The sequence below is a fragment of the Varroa destructor genome, unplaced genomic scaffold (assembly GCF_002443255.2).
Source record: "Varroa destructor unplaced genomic scaffold, Vdes_3.0 BEIS01000003.1, whole genome shotgun sequence".
NCBI classification, from domain to species: Eukaryota; Metazoa; Arthropoda; class Arachnida; order Mesostigmata; family Varroidae; genus Varroa; species Varroa destructor.
In genome coordinates, this window is record NW_019211456.1 from 35,888,420 (window position 1) to 35,914,552 (window position 26,133).

General features: G+C 38.8%; 2 long non-coding RNA genes across 6 annotated transcripts in view; one reads left to right on the forward strand and one right to left on the reverse strand.

Moving 5' to 3' along the window:
• Positions 1–26,133, forward strand: part of LOC147756885 (uncharacterized) — an 85,487-nt gene that overhangs the window by 9,955 nt on the left and 49,399 nt on the right. Inside the window, exons 1-3 of one of the 5 annotated variants that reach the window (XR_015324447.1) lie at positions 1,949–2,208; positions 5,330–5,399; positions 6,237–6,511. The exons of 1 other annotated variant lie outside the window; for it this stretch is intronic. This is a non-coding gene — a long non-coding RNA (uncharacterized LOC147756885). Of the gene's footprint in view, positions 1–1,948; positions 3,759–5,329; positions 5,400–6,236; positions 6,512–26,133 lie in introns of those variants that run through there. 3 more of the 5 variants (XR_015324452.1, XR_015324449.1, XR_015324451.1) reach the window with 3 other exon arrangements.
• Positions 7,074–9,544, reverse strand: LOC147756886 (uncharacterized). The gene is made up of 3 exons (XR_015324456.1): positions 9,139–9,544; positions 8,056–8,295; positions 7,074–7,373 (listed from the first exon to the last, which is right to left on the reverse strand). It is a non-coding gene; the product is annotated as an uncharacterized LOC147756886 (long non-coding RNA).

Below are 26,133 nucleotides of genomic sequence, written 5' to 3' on the forward strand. Positions count from 1 at the left end.
TTCACATACCCGACTACGCGACTTACGATTGAATTTTTAAGGACTCTTATAGGCAACGATGCGTACTTTTTTTGTGTGCATACACTTTATATGTACTGCTGCTATTGCGTCGTAGGGAAAAACATTCTGCTTGACAAGCACAATGTATTCGCTAGACGCCTCTTTCCTTATTACTGACTGTAGCTGTGGCTGCTGCAACGGTGTAAGACATTGCGAAGTATTATGTGGAATATAGATAGAAGACTATAAATGGTTGCAGCAATGCGATGGCGAAGACAAAATAAGGGAACACAAGCTTTATTTCTTGGTATCCCTGCCGGGTTTCTTTCTGCATCTCTGTTCAAACATCGGTAGCTGTCCCGATAACAATGGCGGGTCAGAAACACTTATGTGCGCTTACGCTACTCGGATAGAATGACTTTTCCGCAGAAGAAATGCATTGGCGTCACATTGCGCAGTTCTGGTTAAGTAATAAGCGGCCAGACGCCTGTCGAGGTGTTGACATCGTGCCATGGATGTAGAGCCATCATGAAAGCTTGGTGTTGGTGTGACTTTTGTCATTCCATAACTTACGGCTATTCGATATTGTGCGTTCACGGATCTTCGAAATGCTTTCTACGATGTTTTTGAATACTCACTCATGTTGGTTATTGCTGATAAGCGCGCGATTTGGTACAAGACCGGGTAGGTAAATTGGGTTGAGGTCTACTCTGTAGCAAAAGGAGATCAGTTAAAGGAATTTACTTGACCATTTGTTTTTTAGGATTTATTGGGAAACTGTGACTGGCTTATAATTTTGTTGCGGTATGCCTGGGACGATATGAGGTCAACGTTTATTCCGGAGGAAAAATTAAAATAGAAAGAAATTTAGCCGCACGTTTAATGCAACACTTAGTGGAACACGGTACTCTGTATATCGATTTAGGGTACTAAACTACTAGAGTTGTCCAAGGCCGAAGTCATAATTTCAATATTTGGTTTAGCTTCGCAAGTTGAGTTGCAAGGTAAACATGTCAAAATGAAGAACGGGTTCGCCTTTTTTTAATTGTGTGAAATAGATTAATCTGCGACTTTGCATCGTATACAACCAAGCAACCACAGGCGTATATTCGCACCTTCCATTATATAAAAGACTATTACACACACAAGGCACAAAGAAGCGAGCTCATTCTTTATTTCGATACGAACTTACGAAGCCGACCCCAATATTGAAATGATGATTTCGATACTGGCCTTCGCTAGTAACAGTGGTAGTAGTATATGTATATATTATATATATATATATATATATGTTCGATTATGTTTTAGTTTGAGGTTAGCAGTCTGAAAGATTAGCAGACAAATACGTTATCCACTAAGTTATCATCACGGGGATTTCTCTATACCTCGATTGTTTCATTTTTTTACCACAGATCTACGTCAGTATCAGTAGCATTCAAGAAACTTCTTGAAGTTTAAAGCTGTACCACAATAGGTACATTTATTTTTACTTGTTTTTAACACTTGTGAAACTATTTTTGAGGTGTTTTATTCGACTCTAATTTGTGCGTATTTGTCTTCTTACTTGAGTCATAAAGTTATTAGATACAAATGCAACGTTGGCAATAATGTTCATACAACAGGAGCAATTTTGCCAAAGCAACAAAAAAAATTCAATACAAATGTTCACAACTCGACATTTTTAAAAGCTTCATTTGTGTTTCTAACGATCTTGATTTGAAGATTCATCGCAGAATTAACTCTCGCTTATAATTCATACCCGCTTAGCACCGTATAGGTCAAACCAGCATGACTAACTAGGATCGCAAGTTATATTGCATACGTTTGTGTTGATAGCACCACCGATCGATTGTTTAGAACATGCGCCGAGTGATAAATTTCTTACAAAATAATACCGGTGATGTTGCAAGGTTTCATCTGTCATTTTAGCATAGTCGAAGGCAAATGCCAAATTGGCGGGAAATAAGCGCCTCACGCCTGAGCTTACTTCATTGAATCCAGAATTCGCTGTTGAGTCGGCGTTGAACGAGCAGGCGCCAGCAGACGATACCACTGAGGATAAACATTTTATGTGGCCATGTCACTGCCAAAGTTACTCTTGCCCGCGCCGAAATGCTTTTGGACTATTTATATTGGATCCTTATCGATCTATGGTAAAGAATTCGTCGTCACATCGTTTCTAGGCAAACACGAGCACAGGCTCAGGAGGTGAGTTTGTTGTTATTGTTGTTGCTCAACGATATATTACATGTCTATAACAATATTAACGATTCGCGCGTACGACCTTTAAATAATTCGACACAGGCTTCGAGGGCGATGGTGATGCGCAGACATTGACCCATATGCCATCGATTATTGACACTGAAAGCGACTGACAGCTATTAGCTATAAAGATATTTGATATCGTAGAAATGAGCTCACACAAGTTTCTTTTTATATCAGATATTAGTAGAGGTTGTAAGAAAGAGGCGGAAGGGGGAGAGGGGTACGAGATGTAATAAAAACTGTAGTAGCCCCAGGGAAACATGTAATAGCCTAGCAGCGATATTCCTATTAAGCGTTGCGAGTCATTCGATGGTGACACATATTCGAGCGTCCGGAAGGGAGGAATAGAACAATAATGCGAACCGGCTGTTGCTAATGCCGAAGGATGCGACGCTCGAAACGTATATGTAACCCAGACTGGCCTGAGTGACTATAATGCGCATTTCTGAGTGCGTTGCCATGGTCACCATGGCCATGCGGCTTCCGCTGGTTCGAATTCGTTTTAACGGTAGCAAATCGTTACGATGTAATATTATTATCGTGCCGCTTTGTAACCCAAATAGATTTGACAAAACTTATCTAATGTAATGCCTAACGGCTTAAGGGACGTAAAAAGTATACAACGTCTGTGAGGAGATGAAGAATCTAGAAGCACTAGAAGACAAAATAGGAAGTTTCATAGCACACAAAATGTGTCGGGTTTTATTTTCGGCACTGCCGTTGGCCATTTTATTAGACGGCCAGCTCCCAGCACGGAACGAACTGTGTTTATGTTCGGATTAGAACCCAAATAACGTGTCCGTCAGATTAGCAGAAAAGAACGTTATCCACAGAGCTATCACGGGCAGCCTGTGAAACACGGCAACCCTAAGTACTCTGTTCCGTATTGATCCTACATTGAAACCCATCCAGCATTTAATAGGAGCCGAAAGCTGCATAAAAGGAATCAATAGTAACCAAATGGCTGTCAGTCTCCGTCATTGAGATAAGTTATGCTGATACAAAGAGGCTGTGTATTTTAGTTCAAAATTTAGCGCCATTGATCATTTCGAATATGCAGATACTAACTGATCACTAATAGATAATATGCCAACTACAGCGACCCTCCGCCCCGATCCTGTCGCCTTGAAAATATTGAGAGATCTAAACTAGTGCCAAAAAAATTCGGTAAATGATAATGTTCATTGTACATTAAACCGCTGATAATTAGAATCTACATACAAGGTGCAAATAGAAATCCAATAAAAGTGAATTTATGATTGGCCTGGAATACTCCTCTGTTACTGGAATACTGCTGTTTTACCTAACGTGTATCGGAAATATCGTGGATTCTGAACCGTTTTCATAAGAGATACGAGCAACACTCACTCTTCGTTGGATATATATTAAACGTGATAAAATCTATCCTATAAGGTCTATACAACACAGTTTTGTACCGAACCATCATTACTGTGTACCATCGTACTAAATACCTATCTTGTTCGCTGTTTAAGGTAATGGCACTCCACCAATTATATATGGACCATATCCACTATTTATTTTTGTTATGGTCATCGTTATTGTTATGTTTTTAATTATTAATTGTCATGTGCAATTTCGTATCGGTTAATCTTGTTATTATAGACAGAATGTTCTTGTACCCAGCTGTAGTATAACATATGAACAACATGCAGTCTTCTCGTGAGTAATACTTTTATTAATTTAATATGTGCTATCTCGATGGGTATGTTATGTTGATGCATTTAGTTTTTCCGGCTGGGTTCATCTTGTCGGCAATATCGATATCATCTGCGTATGACATCGGCTTGTATAGTTCCGCCGTATACGCTCAAGATCCTGCTAGACATTACCGAGTGAGTGGTATTGGGGTTAACCTATGCGACGTAATAACGAGGTTCCGCGGCTATCCCATAACGGTTGGCCTGCGCTGACGGGTGTACAGTCGATTCAGCCGCTGCTCCAGGCCCGCCCCCTTTTATTAGCACCGCAGAGGATCGGTCGCGAAAGGCATTCTTCAACCGATTATGTCCTACCCCGGATTTTTCATGGTTGTGCTATTTAGAGTATCTATCCTGTCTCTCCATAATCTCTATTCGATATCCCATTAGCCCGTATTCTCTCCTTCTGTTTTGGCCTTCTTCCATTTGCGCTTGCATAAGAGCTCTTTTCTGTAGCTCTCCGAACATGTGTTTTAATTCTACTCTATGCAGTTCAATAGTTCATTTATTGTCGCACGTGTGCGATGCGACTGAAAATACATCCGTAAATGTTGCCGAGACGTAGGTCGGACGAATGGCAATAGCTGGCGTTCAGAGGCAGTAGCCCTTGTTAATGGAAGGTGGAAAAGAAAGGGGATCGAGTGTTCATCCTCGTTTAATTGAGTCATCTTACGAGGTTCGAAGGCATACGAGAACTGTCTTTAAAAAAATTTTTATCAGCAGCGCAAGCGTTTCGAAAAAATGTCAATTATGATTTGAGATGTATTCATCTCAAATGTGGGGTACGATACAGTTGTATTATAGGGGCTGACAACATTTGTGTAAGATAATTAGTGTGTCGCAAAACATATTTTGGTTCAGGTTTTGCCCATGTGTACGTATATACTGGTGGTACTAATATGAGTAGTAACAATTGCTGCGTCGGATCAAACAAGCTTAGACGAAATATCTCGCACCAAGTTTTGGGAACTATTCTCATATAAAATGCAAGGTGTATTCTAGCTGGCGCCGAGTTTGGCCAATGCGTGTTTCTGCATCAATTTGTAATTTTTTAATATCTAGCGATTTGAGTAAAGATCGTTAGCGATCACAGAACATGATGTATAACAATATATATATGATCAATTACATAAATAACGAGTGCGTACCGTCTAGGTCGTAGTAGTAGTGCTTGTGAATTCCGTACACACATCGCTCACTTTGAACCGAAACCAGTTGTGTATTTACAACGAAGAACATAAATCGCTGGGGCCTAAAAATATACACAAGCGATTATGAGTGTTATACGCGACTATTCAAGAGGATCTCCAACAATACGTATTACTGAGTAAAAGTCGGTATTGCAGGTACCTTGAAGCCTTATTCATCTATCGAAGCGCTATACATGTATCTTGTCCTGGCCGGCTGTTTAGTCTGGTAGGTTTAACATTGCCTTAAGTGGCAACACATTCAAGCTGGACGCGTCGAAAACAAAATAAGCCATTCGTAGAAATATATTCACATGCTTTTTCTCGACGTAAGGCAGAACGTGCATTCGGCTGATCCAGAAACATTGGTCGGCACAATTTTCGTTTTGATAGAGCATCTTGATGCTTAGTATTTTTTTTACAAACACATGTACGGGCTATAATTACTATCTACATAATCATATATTGGTAAGTTGCGTCAATGCATCAATAATTACACCGTCCTTTGTGGTATTTATTAACTATTAGATAAGTGGTAACAATCTGCGTCATTGCGCTATCACTGTCGACCGAACGCATTTTAATAGTGATACGAATAATAATTTTAGGAGTTAAATTACGTACCGTTAAATCCAAGTACGTGAACCAACCAGACCTAGATAACTATGGTTAGACCTGGTGGCAACACATTTAATATATAATTGATAATATCTTATTAATCATAATTTTTTTGGCATAACAAAATTTAATATTTACATGTTATAGGTGTTCTATAGACGTCCTTCTTAGGACGAAAGACCCTAGGACAAAGGGTATTTTTGAAACCAAGTAGGCTCAGTTTGAAGCCGAAGCAGTAGTTGGTATTATTATTATTATTATTTCGGTACTGGATAGACTTTCACTGAGACAAACAGACAACAGAATGTATCATTGATAGCCTTTGGAGGACTCAGTTTTATCGATTCGTCAATGCAGAACATGTTATTTACCTATTTGTTTTTGTTCTTATGTTCATACAATACAATAGTATTGTTCTGAACATAATTAAACAATATCTTTGTTTCAGCTTGTAAAACCTCCCGTTAGAGGGCGGGGTGCGTCATACATAATGCGACGGTGAAAAGAGATGTTGCTTTTCGCACGATCTCTTAGCATATCAAAGGCAATATTGGCGGTCGCTTCTTCGAGCTTTTCTCGATTAAAAAAGAAATGCCAGAGGCGTTAAGCAAATTCGACACGCTATTCAGTCGTAGCCATGGAGTGTATGAAGAAATGGTTGAAAGTTGTGATTTTTGGTATAAAAGGAAAATAAACATCTATACAGTCCCTCTAATAAAGGTACTCTTTTCGATTATTTTTTTCATCCAATTATGGACTATTTATCATTATCTATGCAACCATGATTCGTGATTAAAATTTTGCTTAGTAGTAAATGCATACTCATCGTCGCTAGGTATAGATGTACTTGTTATACATGAGTAATCATAAGTCTATTATAGACTTAGAGTATAATACCTGCTAGAATAGATATATAATTGTTTATGTTGTTTTGATTAACAAGTCAAATACAAACAACAAGAAACGGCAGATACTACTACTGACTATGGATGGTATTAGCTATTCTCAACAGCATGCGTTTTATGCCAAATAGAAACCGCAATTGAAGTCCAGTCGAACTGTGTAATTATTAAACCGGTGAAAAGGCCACTAGAAAACGTTTTTACACTTGTAGTTTACAGCTTAACGTTTTTAGTGGATAGCTTAATAGATATGAATATCTTTTAAGGACTGGACAGTCGAGTACGTCTCCTTCTATTCACTAAAGCGCCTATTTACTTTAAAATAGGCTCGTCTAAAATTATACAACTTAGTCTTCAAGGAAGAACCTGTTGACAAAGCCATCGTTATTTATTTATTTATTAAATTTCTCGTCGTCGTCTATTAAGACTTCTCATAAACAGTTCTCAGTTTACTGTCGTTCGACTGATACTCTTCATAGGATCGATTCTCATATGTCACCATATTCGAACGATTAGTCTGTGCATGAGTGCAAGAAGCTGTTTCTATAAGTTACACTCTAACAGGCAAGACATGTTTTTGTATTTTTATCATTAATCTTTATAGAAATCCTCCAATGATTGGATACGCCGACAATTTCCATTCTACTCGATGGGTCGAGTATAGCAGTAAGGTTCTTGTCCGTCTTAAATACAATAAAAGTAAAACATCAGACAGTAAAAAGACAGGTCAGCAAATAACTCCCTAACATATGACTCTACAACTTAGACAATATCAAAGCCCGACAAGAAGCTCTACATTAAGATGTATATATATCTTACTCAATATAGTCACTACTTTATATTAATACACAATGACCTATGTGCATATCTAGACGAGATGCAAATATAAGGCCATGCACGCACGACCTCCTTGTGGGACCATCCAACACAACTTGAGTAAAACAGGCGTCAAAAGTATCCGCCTTTGATCGATCTAAACAAACCAGAAGCCAAGGTAATTGAATTTCGTGAGTTCCAGCTCTATTCAAGTTAGATGCAGCCGCTCCTGCTAAATGTCTAGCAAATAAATTGCTTCAAAACTGCGGCTGAGAAGATATTCCAGTAGGTGCGAAGAATGCTTTATCAGATAAGTCCTGGGTCCTCGCCCTAGACAAGTGCCGTGGCAGAGTAAGCGGCTGGTACGGTGCCGGAGTATCCTGACGTGCCTGCAGGTGTTACTAGTTTTCTTCTTCGGGCTCCTTATATGTTTCATCGACGCTCGTTTAAAGCAAACGCAATGCGTAAAAAAACAGATAAATGTATGACTTGCTGCCCTATAAAGTAGCATTAAGCCCGCTCCATTTTCCTAAGCGAGTCAATACTCACAGCGGTAGAGTCGTTGTGAAGTGACCACTACGGTAAGAACGTGTTTTGGACGGCAGGCAACGACTGATGGCAGGACAACGCTGTGAAATGCCACCTAAAGGAGCAATGGTGAATAATAATTTACCTAAACTGACTAAACTGAGGCGTGCATGCGACAATGGCGGCAGTGGAAGCAGCGGGTACAACAGCGGTAACGCTTTGTTTGTCCTCGTGTTGACAGAATGAAAGAGGCCGAAGTATCTGTAACACAGCAACCCAACAAAAATAGGATGAATATTACTTAAAAAAAGTGCGCGCAGGTTGGCAATTTTATGTATCGCTGTAATGCTACGTAGTTTAGATTAGTTACCTAGCCTGGTCATTCGAATAGTCTGTTTCGAATAGATGGCAAACTGTGTATTTGCCCTCGTAAAATTAGATTATCGCTCTCAAGAGTAGTTAGTCGATAAATTGAAAAAGAGACGGGCAAGACGAAGCTCAGACGAATAAAGGTTAAGAGGCCATCTGTGACTCGCCGCCGCTAGTTTTTGCTGAAGTATGCTAAGATGCAAGTCACTTAACGGCAGCTATGGATCCTGCCCGTAGGCAAGAGTCGTGTGTCGACCGGACGCTGAGTCATGCCAGCTAATTGACTGGCTCCGGCAGAACTGACTTTGTATTTCAATTTGGAAGAAAGCCGCAGAATATTGTCTCAATATGATGCCGCCTTCGTATTTAGGGGCCTGTGTCATGTATAAATTCGAGACCGATACAGTGTGCTATCTTTATTAAGCGTAAAATATTAAAAAAAAAATAGCGAAATAAATTGGAGAAATCGGTATTTAAATATCTCTACGTATAAACGGTCCAGTCACAAATTTTGTCAAGCTGAATACTAGCTTATTAATATTATTAGATATAACTTTGGAGAAAAAGCAAAATTGTTCCTTCATAATTTTCAAGTCGTGAATGTTAATATGATCCATATAGTTTAAGGTAGTATCTTAAGGCTATCGACGAAATGTTTTCTATGTGATCAGTTCCTCCGTCCTATGCCGAATTACCTTATTTTTAAAGTTGCGATCGAATATGTTTTCTAATTACCTCAATTGTAATTCCTTCGTTGGATTCTGTGGATTGTAAAATTTCGCATGTCAGTTGAAAGCGTTGTCACCCTACCCAAAATCCATTTATGTTTTCTATTGGGAAATTAGTCTTGTGCTAACTTTCTAGCCTTGTCATTGGATAAAGAATACTTATTGAATTCAAACTTAGATAAATCCCACCGTCTTACAGAGATCGCCGAGGGCTACATATCACATCTATAGGTCACCTTGTGTTATAACCACTGAATTCACTCAAGGGCTCCAATGAAAGAGAAATCCGAGCGTCAGCCTAGATCCAAAAATTATTTCAGCGCAACAGGGCGAGTTCTCTTGAAGAAGGGATTTAAGCTTTCATGCGTCTGATCACTTACTGGACAGAACGTCTGCCGACATATCGAACAATATTTGACGGTAAATTGGATTCTTTCTAGTTGTACCACAGCCCGAAAATCCCATGTTTTTGTTTTTTTCTTGCGTCACAAATGTACTTTTCAGATTGAATACTCAAATAAAGCTTTGATCACTCTTATTCTACAGGACTGAAGCTGCTATGCACAGTAAAAACCATTTTATTGAAACCTTACCAGTAATATCTTTTCTTATCTTTATTTGTTATTACTATCGAAATATTGTGCTCTTATTTAATGCTCTATAGATTGAATGATTCACACCTACATCATTGCCAACATATTAAACGTCAGCCAAGATGTCATGGGATTTATTTACGAACAGTCTACTTAACTGAATCTGTTGATTCTTTTTTTCTGTCTAGAAAAAGGTTAGTCGTTTTCAATCAAAAACCGCGCATTTCTTTGATAGAAACTGAATTTAGTCACGGGTGGATACGTGTCGCCAGAAGCCAAGTGAACAAATAAAAAGCGGAAACAAAAAAGGCGAATGCGTCAAGACCGGATGTGTGTGCCCAGATGCGTTTCTACCAGTTCGCCGTCTATAGCACGACTGTCCTCATTGGAGCGCTCAGCGCATGTCTCGAATTGAAATGTTCAAATTCAGTTGTAACAAAAAAAACAGAGAAATATTTTTTTCTATTGCTAAATGCCTATTTTTCGGTGTTACTGGTTTTTCCTTTGAAAGACAAATTTGAGAAGCGGTGCAGACGAGAAGAGGTAACCGCGGTAGACAATCGATGAGCTTTCTGTCAGTATTGTCGTCGTCGTTGCCAGTCACCCGATTCGCTCACTCCACTAGATGCCTTGATAAAAAGCTCGGCCAACTGTTCGGGCAAACTTGGACGGTCAAAAGGAGGGCAAAACCGTTACGTTTAACGTGAAGGTTAGCTACTAAATATCGAAGCATTAAATGATCGGCCTCTGCTAGAGAATACGGTGTAACCCTAATGGCACGTCGCTGTCGCAACTTTCTCACCTACAGCATTTAATGAATAAGCTCTAGTGAAATCCACTACAAGCACATTGGATCTTTGTTACCGAAGAAAAGGTGAGCCCTGGGGCGATCTCTGTAAGCCAGAACTACTACTGTTTTTATTCAGTTCACTTCCCTATTTGTGGGGTCTAACGCTCTGAGGGTATTATGGCTACGTTCTCAGTTACCGATCCTCGTTATCGTCATGCAGAAAGGCTTTGTAGGTTAATTTCATTGGGCAGGAACTTGCGCAATGTGTCCGTCACTTGACGACATTGTTAATGGTTAATACGTAGGCAATATCATGTCCCTTATCCTCGATACGGGAATTCGATTGTGTTAACTTGAGAGGAGACTGCATTTGAAGTGCTTCCTCAAAGTACCTTCTCGACTTTGTCAAAGTGTCGTCTCACAATTTGCGTATGCAGGCCAGTCAGTGCTTTGTCTATTAGATTGTTGGGCATCACGTGGGCTTTATGGCCGTTCCTTGCATTCTTGGTTTGGCAGACATTTCCTCGCTGCCACTATAACCAAAGGTCAAAATCGACCCCTTTTGCTTGTGGTGGGAGCTGTTATGCAGTAACGGATGCATTGCTTCGATTTGTTTCTGTCTCTGTGAGTCTGCTAACTAATCGTGCTAAGAAGATTTAGGTACGTGTTCCTGGCCCATATCTGTGTGCGTGCAGGTAATCAACGTTTGCCTGCACAAGTGTGGGTCCGGTTCAGTTCATTGGAGTGGGCACTTGGAATTTGCTGAATACACAAATAGGCTAAAGATAGTGGTGCTACCCATCATAATAACCACCGTGGATGAGAATACGAATATATTAGTAGTTATTGTGACATCTATAGGAAGATAGCAGGAGCGAAAGGGTCCTGTCTGACAGACTCATTATAGAACTGGTTGTAGTTTAAGTCGCAGTGCACTAAGTTCGAACTTGATTTTGATTCACATATTACGACAAGTTTCCATTGATATGAAATCGGAAATATACTCTAGAGTATTCGTTACAGAAACGGTTCTTTGGCAACGCTCGGTTACAATCAATTCTCTTCTTTCTTTCCTTTCGGCCTTATTAATAAATACGCTCAAAAAGATACGAATAAGCTACCAATTATATGAATTGTTGTCCAGTGCTCGTGGAAGTTGTTAGGAAACGCGGTTGGTGAGCAAAAGAGTGGTCCATAGGAACGATGGAACAGAAGATTATGACACATTACAGGTTTGACGCTGCAGTATCCTATTTGTACCTAGTTCTCCCAACCGAACGACGATTGGCCTCGCTGTTTGCTGCAGATCAGTCGAACTCCAAACGAGCGGTTTACGAGTTACTGCGTGTAGATTTCTGCGCGAATCGTGGAAGTCTACTCACTTTTTTTGAGCGTTTTTCTGTTTTTGTTCTGCCCACCTTTTCGCCTCAATACAGTTCATTTAATATTGCACTAATTAGGTTGGTCTGCCTAGAACGAAGGCAATGATACCATCTTGATTATTTTAAGAGACAAAGGCTGAAAGTTTTAAATTGTTCCCGCGAGTAAAATTCGATGTGGAACTTCGATCACCAATCTGCCAATTGTCCCTACGCTTATGACCGCCTCTGCAGCTGTAGTAGAAGTACGAAGTTTCACGAATGCGTGCATAAGCTTTCCGCAGACCAGACAGGAATGCCAGTAAGGTATTGATGGACGAAGGAACTTGCGAAAATTACCCGAGACTTCGTAGGTTCTTCAAGACGAGCGCAATGATCTCTCTGTTACAGCTTTTGTGGCTGTGGGATTTACGAAAAACGAATTAGCCAGCAACTACGTTGGATGAGAAAGCGTTTTGACCATCTGAAGAAATCGTCCAGTAGATCCTAACCCACCAGACAAGGAACTGTGGGCTATAAGATATTGGAAGTGACGCTGCAGCTGGCCAGCGCTACTGGAATGAAGAATCTGAACTAGTTTAGGCTTTTGATTATAATTTTCTCAGGGGAATAGCAAAAAAATAAATAGAAACAGCAACAAGACTTATAAGTATATTGCTTTGCGGATACCTAATCGTAACTGCCAATCATTCTTGGATTTTTAAATTGGCTAGTAAAAATATCTAGAAACGCTCTGATTTCTATTTGATACGAAAAACTCAAATCTGCTACTAATTTTTATATTGAAAATGCTCTTTATGATATTTTTGCTAATCTTTATAATAATATTAATCAACTGTGTTGTTTGTCATGTATTGAACAATTTCAGAATATCTAAGAAATACGTCAATCCATGTGCCATTTAATTCGGTGTTACAAAATGTAATGAAACGTTTGGCTTTAAAAATATAGTGCTGTTCCTATCCATGTAAACATTTAGTACCAATTTAATGGGTCTGGGAATGCAGATTAGTTTTAGCCAGTAGCCCAGTTTTATGAGACTAAAATAGGCATGACAAAACATTTACCGCGAAAAAGCGTTACATACCTGTAGGTAAATGTATACATATGCCTTTAAATCGTCAACATATGGCCTAATTCTATTTTTTTAAAGTATATAAAAAAAGTATATAAAAATATGTTAGGTAATAAGAAAGACTTAAAATAAAGTTTTGTGAGTCGATATAGAATAGCGGCAATGAATTAATTAAGGTTTTCAAGGAAGCCTTGCAGAACAAATAATAACGTCCAAAAGTCAACAACTAGGTTAACACAGAGTTCTACAGCGCAATATCTTCCTCACAAATCTCGTAACATTTGCCTACAATCGAATAGAATAAAATCTAAGCTTCTAAATTTAAGCTAAGGATAAGCTTCTGTCACATGAGCGAGAATCCTTGCCGTTACAAAGTACGATCGAATAATGAGTGCTCCTCTTAAATTGATAATTAGAAACATTCGTTCGATTAGCAGCGGAACTCAGTGACATCATGAGCACGTGTCTGGTTGTTGCCAGTTTATTTTTGCATTGAATTGAATAGGAAAGTCTATCAGTGCAAGTTGCGCCATCTATGTAAGTTAAATCTTAAACAAGACCTTTAGCATTAAAATATATGATCGTGTTCCTTAGACTATTGCAGTTTCTATGAATCGTTAGATGGTAACGCCAATGGGCATCGAAAGATATGCACGAAATTTTCAGTGATGCAATAAACTTAATATTTAAGCTATTTTCTCAGTTTAAACTAACTGCTACAAATTCGTTTAATTAAATAGTGTTCATTTGGACTAGCTAAACTTGTCTGCTAAATCTGAGGGATACGTTATGACCCAGATTTGACTCCGAGCATGGACGTACCTCGTTTAGTGCTGGACGCATAACGGCGGTGCCGGACGTAAAATTCGGAAACATTTAGACTAGCTGGATTTCCCAAAGACAACAAAAATCTCGCAGAGTCGCTCAGTTTGAAAAAAGTCAGCTGCCAATCACACACGATTATTAACCTCTTGGTGAGCGATAAAATCAAGCAACGCTATGTGGAAACCAATAAGCGTAATCCCTAGTATCACTTACGTAATTCGTAACTTAGGCCTCTGTAAAGGGTAATTTTTGACAGATTTCGGTACATTGCTGTACTGCATTGAAACAAGTGGTAATTGATATAGAGTCACCCACTGAGCACATTCGCTCAACAGCATCTCTATGAAGAGCAGGAATATTACTAAATAGTTACAATTACCTTTGTAACTCGTTTTTTTAAATAAGCATATTTTTGCGACGATTGAAGCTCTCGTTGAAGCCTCAGCTAAAAATTGTCATAGTAGATTAATAAATCATAATCTGATGTTTGTTCGGGGGATGTATTATGTAGATCTGAACGATAACGGCTATTTGGAGGTTCACAAAACTAGCTAACTAACAGAATTAGGATAAACGGTAATCGAAGTGACGAAAAACCTTTGCTAAGTACAAAGATACGGAAGAGAAAAAGAGGCGTGTTTTGTCGAGTCCGTGGAACCGATTAGGCCACGAAGTCAGCCTGGAAGGAACTTAAGCAACTCCATATTTTCCCCAGTTGTTGGAGCAACGACACCGTATTTTTCTACCATTGCTACGTCTAGACGTCGGGTAAATGTGTAGTGCTTTTACCATCAAATCAAAATTTTAGAGACAGATCGCGTTGTGATGACAGGCAAGAATTATTTTCGGAAACTATGTAAGCTCGTTTTGGCCTCATCTACAAAATCTCCAAATGATTCGTGCTTTCTTACTACTGAAGACCTTTTTTATACAGTAAACAGTTATTGAATGCTTAAATTTGAAGTGTAGACCTTATCGTTGAAAGCAGGTAGATTAATGGTACCTCTAAGGCCCAAGGTATTCATTTAGCCTATAATTGGTTTTATTCGTGTTAATAACAGGTCAGTCTAATTGCAGGTTTTTGGCTCTGTATAGTAATGCTACGTAGACTCATTCGATCTACGAAGACGCTAAACAGTTGATTCGACAGTTACCAGAAGCTATGTCCTTCGTCGACCCGTATATCAGCTTCGATAGTATATCCCTAGTATATACCTGGTAATAATGGCAGAACCTTTTGACGAACGCGTTTGGCAATTCTCAGAATGTTCTTACAAGCGTTTGGTCTTTTCTAAACTTCCAGTATGAATTGAAGCGCGTGGTTTGTGAATGATAGTATTGATAATTTGCTGTTTGCGATAGTAGTGCTGCAAAGAGAACTTACACACATTTAATCGGTAGGCCATGTTGGTATGGGTGGAACGCAACCGATTTATTGACATTATGACTGAGGTAAAATAAAGCCGAGAATTTTACGTTTTTTTTTTTCTATCTAGAGTTACCCGCTTCTTGTTGTTTTTCATCGACTTACTCATTTGCTATCCTTATGAACTACAAAATCTCATTAATTATATTGAGAACGATAACGTATTTCATTTTTGAACCTATCATTTGCCAACTTTTGCAGCATCGTACATACTAAGCAGTTCGAGTCAAGCGACCATTTAGTTAGAAAAAAAAAATCATAATTAGAAGACAACAGATGAAACCAGTCCTAATGATTTCATGTTTACCTATTGCCCTTCTTTATCACTACAATTACGTTAGCGATACTTTTATTTTTCTTACTTAGCTTAATTAGTGAATTTTTAGTTATTCCTATTGTAATAATAGCAGTAATTCTTCGAATCACGCACAGTGTAATTTAACCGCATACAAATCCTTGATATAGCTGCCGGATAGTTTGAGTTCGTGCGGTCGTGCCCGCTTCTACGTCATTATGGCTCCCGATAGCCACATCAGAGGTTTGTTTTCATTCCCCTAGCAGACGCACTCATCAAAAGCAAGGCAATCGCCGTTGCTTTGACGTAAATCGAGACGCAGTCAAAGAGAAAGTAGCCTAAAGGTGGACGCAGATGGTAAAGCACCATGTTATTTTCGGAAGGGACAATCGCACACGGAACAACATTAAGTGGCCATTGCTGTGGTTGTCGATCGGCCTTAATGAAAGCGGATCGAGCCTGTCACCCCCCGGTGGGGTTCAACTCTAGTTGGACCGCTTTACTCGATCCTATTTCATCTTTTACTGAGCCTAACCGAAGGGATCCTGCAATGGAAACGACGTTGTTTAATTTGTGTCGTTTTATGAAATGAACACAAACGAGAAAGACATCTAAACTAGCATTTCTTAATCCGCGAATTCGATTTGGCACTCTTTGAAGACCTTCTTCTTTCTACTCAGAACAGCAAAACGATCAGTCAGCTCGGTCACTACGAGGCAAATGTGCATACAGTCAGTGTTATGCATAACTAACTTAAGTTGATAATGAAATCAAGTTTGTGAATATTGAAATAGAAATTTTGTATTGTTTTTATTTCTACTAAAGTCATCGATCTCTCATTCGGAGCGCATATCTGATATTCTAATAAAGAGTTTTTTACATTTTAACTTGATCTTAGTGTATGAAATTAGGTGTTTATGTGCTCGAATATGCGAGGATTTTCATATGGTGATTATTGGTAGTCTGTTGACATGCAAGTATAACTCCAGCGCCCACCAACACGTCCGACGGGGAGACCGCTTTCTTAATTTAGCTGAAGTGTTTGCCAAATACAATGATCGAATATTCTAAATGCTCGCCGTTCTGCTTGAGCTACACTCCATACAAATTCTATTAGTTTTCGAGATAGGACGCTTTAATGCAGAAACTTAATGATTACCCCATATGTGTATCAAACGCACACTATATATACACGTGTGCATAGCGAAATGTGCTAATTAATCACTTGCACATGTTTATATATTGTGTTTGTGTTTACGTCGGATATGTCGTCTTTTCTATAATTGCTCGGTTTGTCATGTCGAAAACACTCTTCATAAGGCTATTGAGCTGAGCCTTTTAGGGATCAGTTTCTCGACCGAGGCTTTCTTTTCAATCTTCATGAAGCACTCGACATTTCCTCATGCCCTGTAATGGATGCATTTAAGGTTAAAAAAGGATAATGTAATTTAAATGAATCTTGATATTTGATTGGTATAAATATACTTTTCTAGTCGAAACTAAAAAAAATGTCTCTACGTATGACACTCTACAACACATACACTTCTCGACAACAACTGCCGGAACTACAGGTCATCAGTTATCGTACTCGCGCAGTACGATAGATACCCAGATCATCGATCGAGATTTCAATATGGCACATATTTCTGTACTTTGAAAGAGTGTTTTCGATCTAAAAATAGCTGTTACACATTCGGGGTAATATTATTGAAGTAGAAACAATAGCAGCAGTTCTGTATCGTTATTATATATAAATGGTCTGGTAGTTTAGTAATAGCCCATGTATTGGAATCACACAGATTATGGGTACGGACGATATGAATTGGAATGGAACGTTATCATTTGCACTCCCATATTAATTAGAGAAATAACTGAAAATAGTTGTCCAGTAGTACAAATGCGAGGTAGTAAAACCCACTAAAGCGCATATAAGTAATGTCTAGTTGTCCTTGTTCATTACTTCTCTCTCAATAACTTCCCTTACGGCACGAGGCGCTCGCGACAACAACTGTGGAAATTGTGGGATTGTGGCTCGGTGCAAGTACACGAGCGCGGGGTTTACTTGTATACAACCCGTCCAGGATAAGAGTTTACCGATCAGTCACTTTAAGGCGTTTAAGGCTGTCCAAAAATGTGTTTTCCTACTTAAAAGCGAATATTTGTTAAGATACAGAAACAGGTCTTTCTTTCGCCTGTTTCATATGCTTGTTGCCTCCTCTTTTGCTAAGCTAGCTATCTAATTGTTATGTTCAGGTATAGCATAGTACGCAGTGATTGTAACCAAAATGACATGGTATGGTAAACTTTTTCATAAAACCTAGATGTAAGAGCAGAGTAGAGTAAAGCAGGCGAACATGACCGATGTTTAGTAGTTTGAAGCTGATTCGGTAAAACGCTTACTAGAAGTGGTCATCGCCATCCATTGAAACGAGGACTGAATCACGCAGCTTTGAAGCAGCAATACATGCTTGTAGAGAATAAAAAGAAAAGATAAAGTAGTTTGTGTTTGGAAAAATTATATTTCTAGCACGAATTAATTTTTCCAAATTTTTTTAAACGGTTGGCGCTCTATCTCCGAACTGTGACGAATCAAGATAAAACGCTATAACAATGTCATCATAGCTGAACGAAACTAATAACAGAGGTATGTTTTCCAGAGAGAGTCCTGAACCTGACAAACAGCTTGTTAGTATTTCTAGCACAATAGCTGATACTAGTTTTACCTTAAAATGGTTTTCGATTCTAGACGCTAAATATGTGAGATTCGCGGCAAGTAACGAAATCGTTTAAGGTCCCCTATAAAGTATATTTACGATACATATGGAGTATGGGTCGTATACATATACATACTACATATCACACGTGTCGAATAAATATACATACTACATAGCATAAATAAGGGCGTTAAATTTGACCGACGAAAACCGATTAAATAAATAGACATCGTCGTTTTCGTATATCTAGCTTTCAGTTTGGTACAGGTTTGCTATAACCAATATGCTGCAGTCTTGACGTTTCTGTTGCTGCTGACTAGTACTTTTCAGTATTTAGATGTACACAGACGGGCCTAATCTATTCACTCTACTCTAGCGTGTGTTGCAAATCGAGGCGCCCGTCGAGTGATGCCATGCACGGGACCTTGACAACTCGGACTAGCTTACGAACGACTTACTGTAGCCTTGACAAGAGAGTCCGCTGTGGCTTACGAAACTTGGTCCTAGATCAATGTTTGTATCACTCTGTGACCAGTTGAAAACCTCTTTGAGTTCTATGAGTTGCATTCGACCTTCAACCAAATATGATAGAATTGAGATAGTCGGACATCGATCACTGGACACTCTATTGTCAGGATCGATTGTTCTTATCAGATTAGTTTGGCATGATGAGGGACAGTTAGCGTCAGTTTTTTTTTTTTTTTTTTTTCGATTTTAGCCTGTGACTCCTGTACATAAAAATACGTTCCTGCACATATAAAGATGCATAGAAATGGTTGAAAAAAAGGCTGGATGGTCGCAAATTTCTACACTAAAACCAAGCGTACCTAGAAGATTTTAGAGATGACAAAAAAAATAATCATGTAGGTAAGCCTGCTGTGAGACATTGACGAATTGTACGAGTGTAGTCATAAATTCGTCGTAAATTGCAAAAGTTGAAGGATTCAAATGGGGTCACCACAATTCTGAGACTGCATCGCCTCGCGGCCTTTGAGAATACGTTAGCTTGTGCAGTGAATCTTCTTTCACGCCCTTCGTGACAACCGTAGGGACACTGCCACACGATCACCTGTTGCATGGATGCTGTGTAGTATTTATATTTTATTGGCAGAGAATCTAGTTTGAGGGGTCATGATTACTCCTGAGGAAAAAGGATAATTAGGAGTGCATACAGGAGAGATGGGTCATAGAGCAACTGCAATATCGGTGATATATTTTAATTCCCGGTAAAATGACAAATATCTGCCAATTTTTGTAATTGACAGGGCCAACTATTAAGTGAAGACTGGCAAATTGACGACTTTAGTTTAAATTCAATGCAAATTTCTTATTTGGGTAGTGTAAGTAAATTATTACAAGGCAGGATGAAGACGTTTAGAGTTGCTTTTTTCTCGTTTTTTACAGTATTTTGCTATCCGCTTCTTAAGGGAGCATAAAATAAAGAAATCTGCACTGTCAAAAGGCCTTTTGTCCCACCCGGTATATTAAAGCTTTAGTTTAAAATGGCTCTTTTTTCGCCCAAAGGGTTAGCACATCTCTATCGTGGAGTATTGCTATACGCATGAATTAATACCAACAAAGTTCTCAAAACATGGTAGCCATTCGGTGCGTAACTCTTTCTGCAGTAAGCCTTTGATATTTGCGCTTCGGCCAGTGATAGATGCTAATGCTAGAGTTAACAGGAACCTTGGTGAGAATGGCTTAATGGCAAGCATCGGCTCTTTTTTGGATTTTTTAGGAGGCTCGAAAGTCTATATGCCATGCGCGGGTATTTTGAACGTATGGTAATTTCCACAGAAATTTACAGACCAAGCCGGTTAAGCGCGGATATGGATAGCTTCCAAATAAAGTGCAAAGCGTTGTCAGCAATGCAATAGCGTCTTATTGTTCTGTGAATGAATGACATGTCCGAGTGTAGCAGATTTGATAAAAGTACTTATTTAGATCTGAGCTATTTTGCCCATATCTACTATGCAAGGGTCCAATCGATGCCCAGATGTGTTTTGCAAAAACAAAAGCTCTATAACTCTAGGTATAAACGGCGTCAGGAAAGGCAAGGGCATCTAAAAATATAATGAAATTGATTATACTCGTATAATGCACGCGCTGAAATACCGCAGTAATTCGTAAGGCTGACAAGCATGTAAAAAATAAACCATATATGTATCTGTAACTTGGTGTTAAGTAAAGCGACACTTTCCTGTTCCGGATCAAACGTATTTGTTAAATCCCTAATTCTCAAGAAACTGACGGTGTCAGTCGGACTATGGGCTTATGTCAGACCTGGCCTTTTTGAAAAGCAAGAATCTTTTGTGTCTATGAGAAGGTTGTAGGGGCTCAACAGTCTGCACTTTAGTCAACATTTAAGAAAAGTGTTTATAAAAACCTTTTTGACTGAATAACGGTAGTAACGGTAATAATAATAATAATAGTCCACGTGGAAATCTATAGAGGGAAGCCATTCTAGCTACCATTGAAAGCCCCCGATGAGCCCAAGTTAAGTATGGATAATATTCCTATACCTAAATAGGGATTATTAAAGGGTGAAAGTATAACATGGTATCTTAGGAAAGTAATTAGATCCAATATGTATTATTAGATTTCGACCGAATTAACTAAAATGTAATAAACGTTCTAATACCAAAAACTGGGACTGGCCAAAAACCGACCGATGGTGTACATTGTGCCATTGTGACAGTGGAATAAAGATCCATTCTGAGGTACTGTTGATTTATTTTTTAATAAATTTTTCATAAATATCAATAGGAAAGCTAAAGGCATTAATCTAGCAAATCATTCGGTGCAGTGACTTTCCGAGAAACATTCTAATTACTTCGAAAGAGGTTTATACAAAGTATCCGTTCCTTCATACCAATCAAAGGTGTTCGACGACTGAACTGAAATGCTACGTATGTTCCTTTATCTAATATTGAAATTTCATAGTGAAAATGGCAAAAAAAGCAACGATTTTCGCTTACGATTACCTATGCCCCTTTGATATAGGCGACCGTAGTCAGCCGACTCGATCTACTTATACTTGTCAGACATGGGCCGACTCAAATCACTAAAATATCGTCTATAAATTGGGTTTATGAAAAAGTTGTTAGCCTTCGATAAGAGGCAGACTCGAACGCCAATCTGAGCTGAGAAACGTTCATGAAACATAAGTTGAAGAACGATTAGATCCGCGTGGGTCCTTTTGAGGTCACCCCAGTAATGATGCAGAGGTAGCGTATCCACGTGCCGAGCCAACGAGCACAAGCTGATCTTGATTCGAAGCCAAGTGGTAAACTTAAAACTTGAAGCATTTAGCTTAGATCCATAAGAGGTCAGCAGTTGACCGGCTTACTCGATGTGACCCATGTACGTCTCGGCAATGGAATCAGCGCCTTTTAACCACGTCATAGAACTATATAGAAAATATATAATGAGGGGGACAGATCTACAATTGGCTGGGCTTGACGGACAGTTATCCACATTACGTCTTTGCCTATAGAACCACATAGAGCACCACATCGTTGGGACAATCGCGTCATAAGCTCTTTATTATAATGCCGCCCCTTCTGAGTCCAGTTTACCCGTTCCGGGCGTTAAAGATTATTTCAGTGTCTATATTCTTGCTTAAAGAAAGTGCTGAAACTGGAGGAGATCATGTTTGTCAAGGCCATTACAGCGACTTCCTTGGTTGTCTCCTCAGACGTTCGTTTCCTAGCTAAGGCTTTATAGCTACATTTTTCTATCTATATATTTGTATATATATATAAGTCTGTATTACCAAAATACGTTGCTAATGCAGCCATCCGCTATAGGACGGACAAAACTTGGCGCGAAATCGTGCAGCGCCGCATTGACTAACGAAGGATTCGCTATGATGCACTGATGCTCATTGGAAATGCGTCGAAGCTGAACGTTTGTGCTGAAGAGATTAAATCTCTGTTCGTAACTTTTAAGCTGAGCGAAATGGATAGCAGATTAAACAAACCGCAGGCTTTCTGAGGATTTTGATGTTTTGTACAAAAGTCTGTCTATAAAAAAGTACACCGAAACTTTTAAATTGGTAAAACTGAAATCATTCTGTGACGCAGCTTTGAATCCAGCAATCATCTGTAGTGTCTGCTTTATGCTTACAAACTCTCCTATAAGACGCGTTGGTACGCAGAGTAAATTGAGATTATTAAAAATTATCCTTTGTAAATTGTTTTATACACGTTCATACCCCAACGAGAGTGAAGAAAAGTATTGAACTTGACGCTACGATAGATCCTCGGAGATGATGAAGCCAATAGAATATGTTGATTCGTCGCACTATCGTTAAACGTAACTAAATGAAACTAAACGATGCGCAAAGATCCTTATTTTGTCCAGCGAATTTAGAATAATAATATGAACATATCAAGTATATGTACTATACGTAGCATCAATCTAAACGAAGATCTATATACCAGTAGTGAGGGCTGAGGGTTTACATATAATGAGTGAAGAGCAATTAAGCACGAGATATAGTCTTTGTTACCGCATTTTAATGCTTTGATTGTTGCAGCAGACGTTTGCAGCGTAGACAGAATGGCTATGTTTTATCAAAATACATATTGAGCTGGTAGTAGGGACGAGAAATATGAGAAACGAATATACTCAAACCTACACAGAGGAAAAAATCAGATTAATTTTAAGCTTTACATTTTGCGAAACAACGTAAAAAGAGATTTGAAGATAACAATTGTTTTCATTAACGAATTGTTGCGTAACGCGTTTTTAGCGCTAACGATTTGCCCTCAATTATTCGCATTTACTACGCACCTCACATTTGCTTGTTATGGGCCGTTATTGTGTTGAGGAACTTTACTATATTTCAGTTCTTTACAGGTATCATGCGTGAGGTACCGTGGGGGGAAGGCTTATTTAGCGGCTCGCCTGCATATGAAAGTGTATTGCAGAAAGCGACTTACCGTGTTTTGCAAGAGAATACGGTAAACACATGTTACCTGTTCATGTAAAACCTAATGAGAAGCGTTATATGCCATCTTTTATTGAATTATCCAGTCTACCTAAAGAGCGTGACGGTTGGCGAATTCTAGTACATTCATTTTAGTTTCGCCTCCTACACGGCGAACTATCTTTGCAATCCAATTTATATAGTGGAATAAATCATACTTAGTGAGCCTAGTACGACTAGATAAAGTAAACTAACTATGAAAATGTACTTGCCACAATCTGGCCGGCAAAACGAAGCGAACAATTATGATGTCGGTGCAAGATAACACGTACGCTTATCCATTCCCAGCTAGATAAGATCGTTGAAAGCCGTGTCTAGTATATAAAAGTGAATGTTTTTCTTCTTCTTAGTATTGTTATTATTAAGTATACTCAGTAATCTTTTATCTCAGTAGTGGCGTCAGTCCTCGGACGAGAGATTATGATTAATGCCATCGATGGGTGCAGTTTCCATGATTCTGATTAGAATCGTACCTATATATCACATTAAACTTTTCCTCTTTTCATTACATTCTAAAATGAGCAGCCTTTGAGAAATGCTGTTTGTTCATTGGTTCTGCCTACAAGTTGTCTTTGTGCCTTATCAAGTGCTTCGACGTGGTTTCAAGCTTTAGTCGCTATACTTCCAAACGGTATAAAGACTTCAGTACAACTAAACAATTGTGAAATTCAACTTCCCTGGCTAGGAAACATGGAGCATTGCGATACAGATGAAGTTTAATTTATGAATAGCTTCAGCGAAATTTACAGCCTATGTCAGGGTATAGTTTTCTCCTCCGCGTTAGAATTTGCTAGGAAAGTTCTACTATGCATTTCGGCTTGCCAAAAGCTACACGCATCATCCAGTTAATGACGACATTAGGTGACAAATAGTAATCACTTGAGTTTTTAGAAATCAATAGAACCGAGGATCCCCTAATGTTTTTGATGGCATCACTGGGTCACGTGCGGAATGTGTACGGCAGAAAAACTTACTTAAAAAAAGTTAGTTATTTTTCAAATTTAGAACAGCCAATAGTATATGTTTGGGCTCCGAGGAGAGGTCATGGGGTGCTTCAGTTAGAACGGTTTCAGAGGGGCTAGTATCAATACAAGAAGAATTATATACGATATACTACTGCACTGATTTTGCAGAGAAAAAACCAGGTGGCCTTTTATCATGAAAGTATAGTATTTATTTCCAGTATATTATATAATCAATGGTACAATTTTTCTGCTGTCCTGAAAGCGTGCAGAAAATGTTGTAAAGTCACCTGAAGCGAAAGCTTCATATTATCACAAAGCGCAGCGCACCACAATGGGCGCCCGAGGCGCTCGTGTTGAAACAACACACGGTATATAGAATACGTGAGCGCGACGACTGAGATACACAACGATCATTTCCAATACAATGCACAACGGAGACCATTCCCTATGGCGACGAGAGCTGTGCCTGTGACAAGCCTGCTTTGAAACATCAGTTTTCTTCAAGAGAATCGCTTATCATAAGGGCAATGATCAGACGACCTGTCGGTGCGCCTCAGCTTAGCTAACTATGAATGGGCTACAAACAGCAGGGCTCAACTCCAGAGGTCCTGCAACGCTAGCCTTCTGACTCTAACGTTTTGTCGATGAGATTCAGAGCAACCTATATTAATCAACTCGTCCATAAATTTATAATGCTGAGTGCGAAGAATAGCACAATATCAGTTCTGGATCAAAAAGCCTGCACGGATTATTAAGAGGTTGTGTACTAAAGATAATATGTAATAATATTTTACTGTGCACTTAACTGAGACAGGTGTTCTGCGCTTGAGGTCCTGCTTACAAATAGGCATTTCACCATTTTTGCACACCTTCGAAGTATTGCGTGGCAGTAGTAATGAAGTACGTGCAAATCTTGGTAAACAAAAATGTGTAGTCACCCTTAGATGAGCCTGAATGAATATAGGCCCTGAAAAATTAGGAATGCAATTTGGGGGATAAGTGACAATGTTGAAATGATTGAATTTTAGTTGTAAAAACATTAGTGCGATTGTTGGAAAATTGCGTATTAATACGATAGATTAATCAAATTTGCGGTTGATAGCAAACGGGGTCCACATCAATCTGATAACCGCTTCAAAACGCTTATACATTTAAATCGTGTATACGTTTATATTGCTGGAAGTTGACTGACTGTATTTTGAAAACGTAAAAGTTTTCTTTATATTTTTCCTGATTTATAAAAAAAAAAAAGCGAAATAACCCATTTATGTTAGCGGCCATTTGTATTCCATGAAGCTACGGATCCAAAAATTGACTGGACGCAAATTTTATTTGTCCTATAAACACGCGTCCACCTTTCTGTGTGACCGAATCAATCGGCGTTGAAAAACGGGGTTTACAATGCTCACCGTTTGGCTAGAAGATAGTAATCTTTAAGAGCAACAAAAAGCAAGTCATTTCTGGCCAAAATTTCTTGATTAACATAAACAAGGTAAAGTTCACGAAGATCCTTGATGAGGTGAACTAGATCTTTCAATTTCTTTTAACCAATCAGCCGTATCTCCTTCTTTAAACAAGCCCAATTAATATATATATATATATATATATATATATTAGCTAACTCAAGATGCAGACTGTCTTACGGTAAAATAACAATTGTTGGACAGAAAGAACAAGATAAGTACATTTCGTAATCTTTTTACATAATTTCGGGTGTATTTGGTCTGTTGACGCCCCATGTATTTGATTTCTTTCTCTGCGTCACATTTCCTGGCTACCTGAATTGAGGGTTCCGTTTGCGTTGTGTTTCACTCAGATAGAAGATGATCCCTGAAAAATTGGTTAATGTTGTTAATTGATATCGTCTACGTGAAGTAATAAATGGCCAAATGAGAATATAAGGAAGGCATACCTCTAATTAGAAACATAATTGAGATTGGATATGTT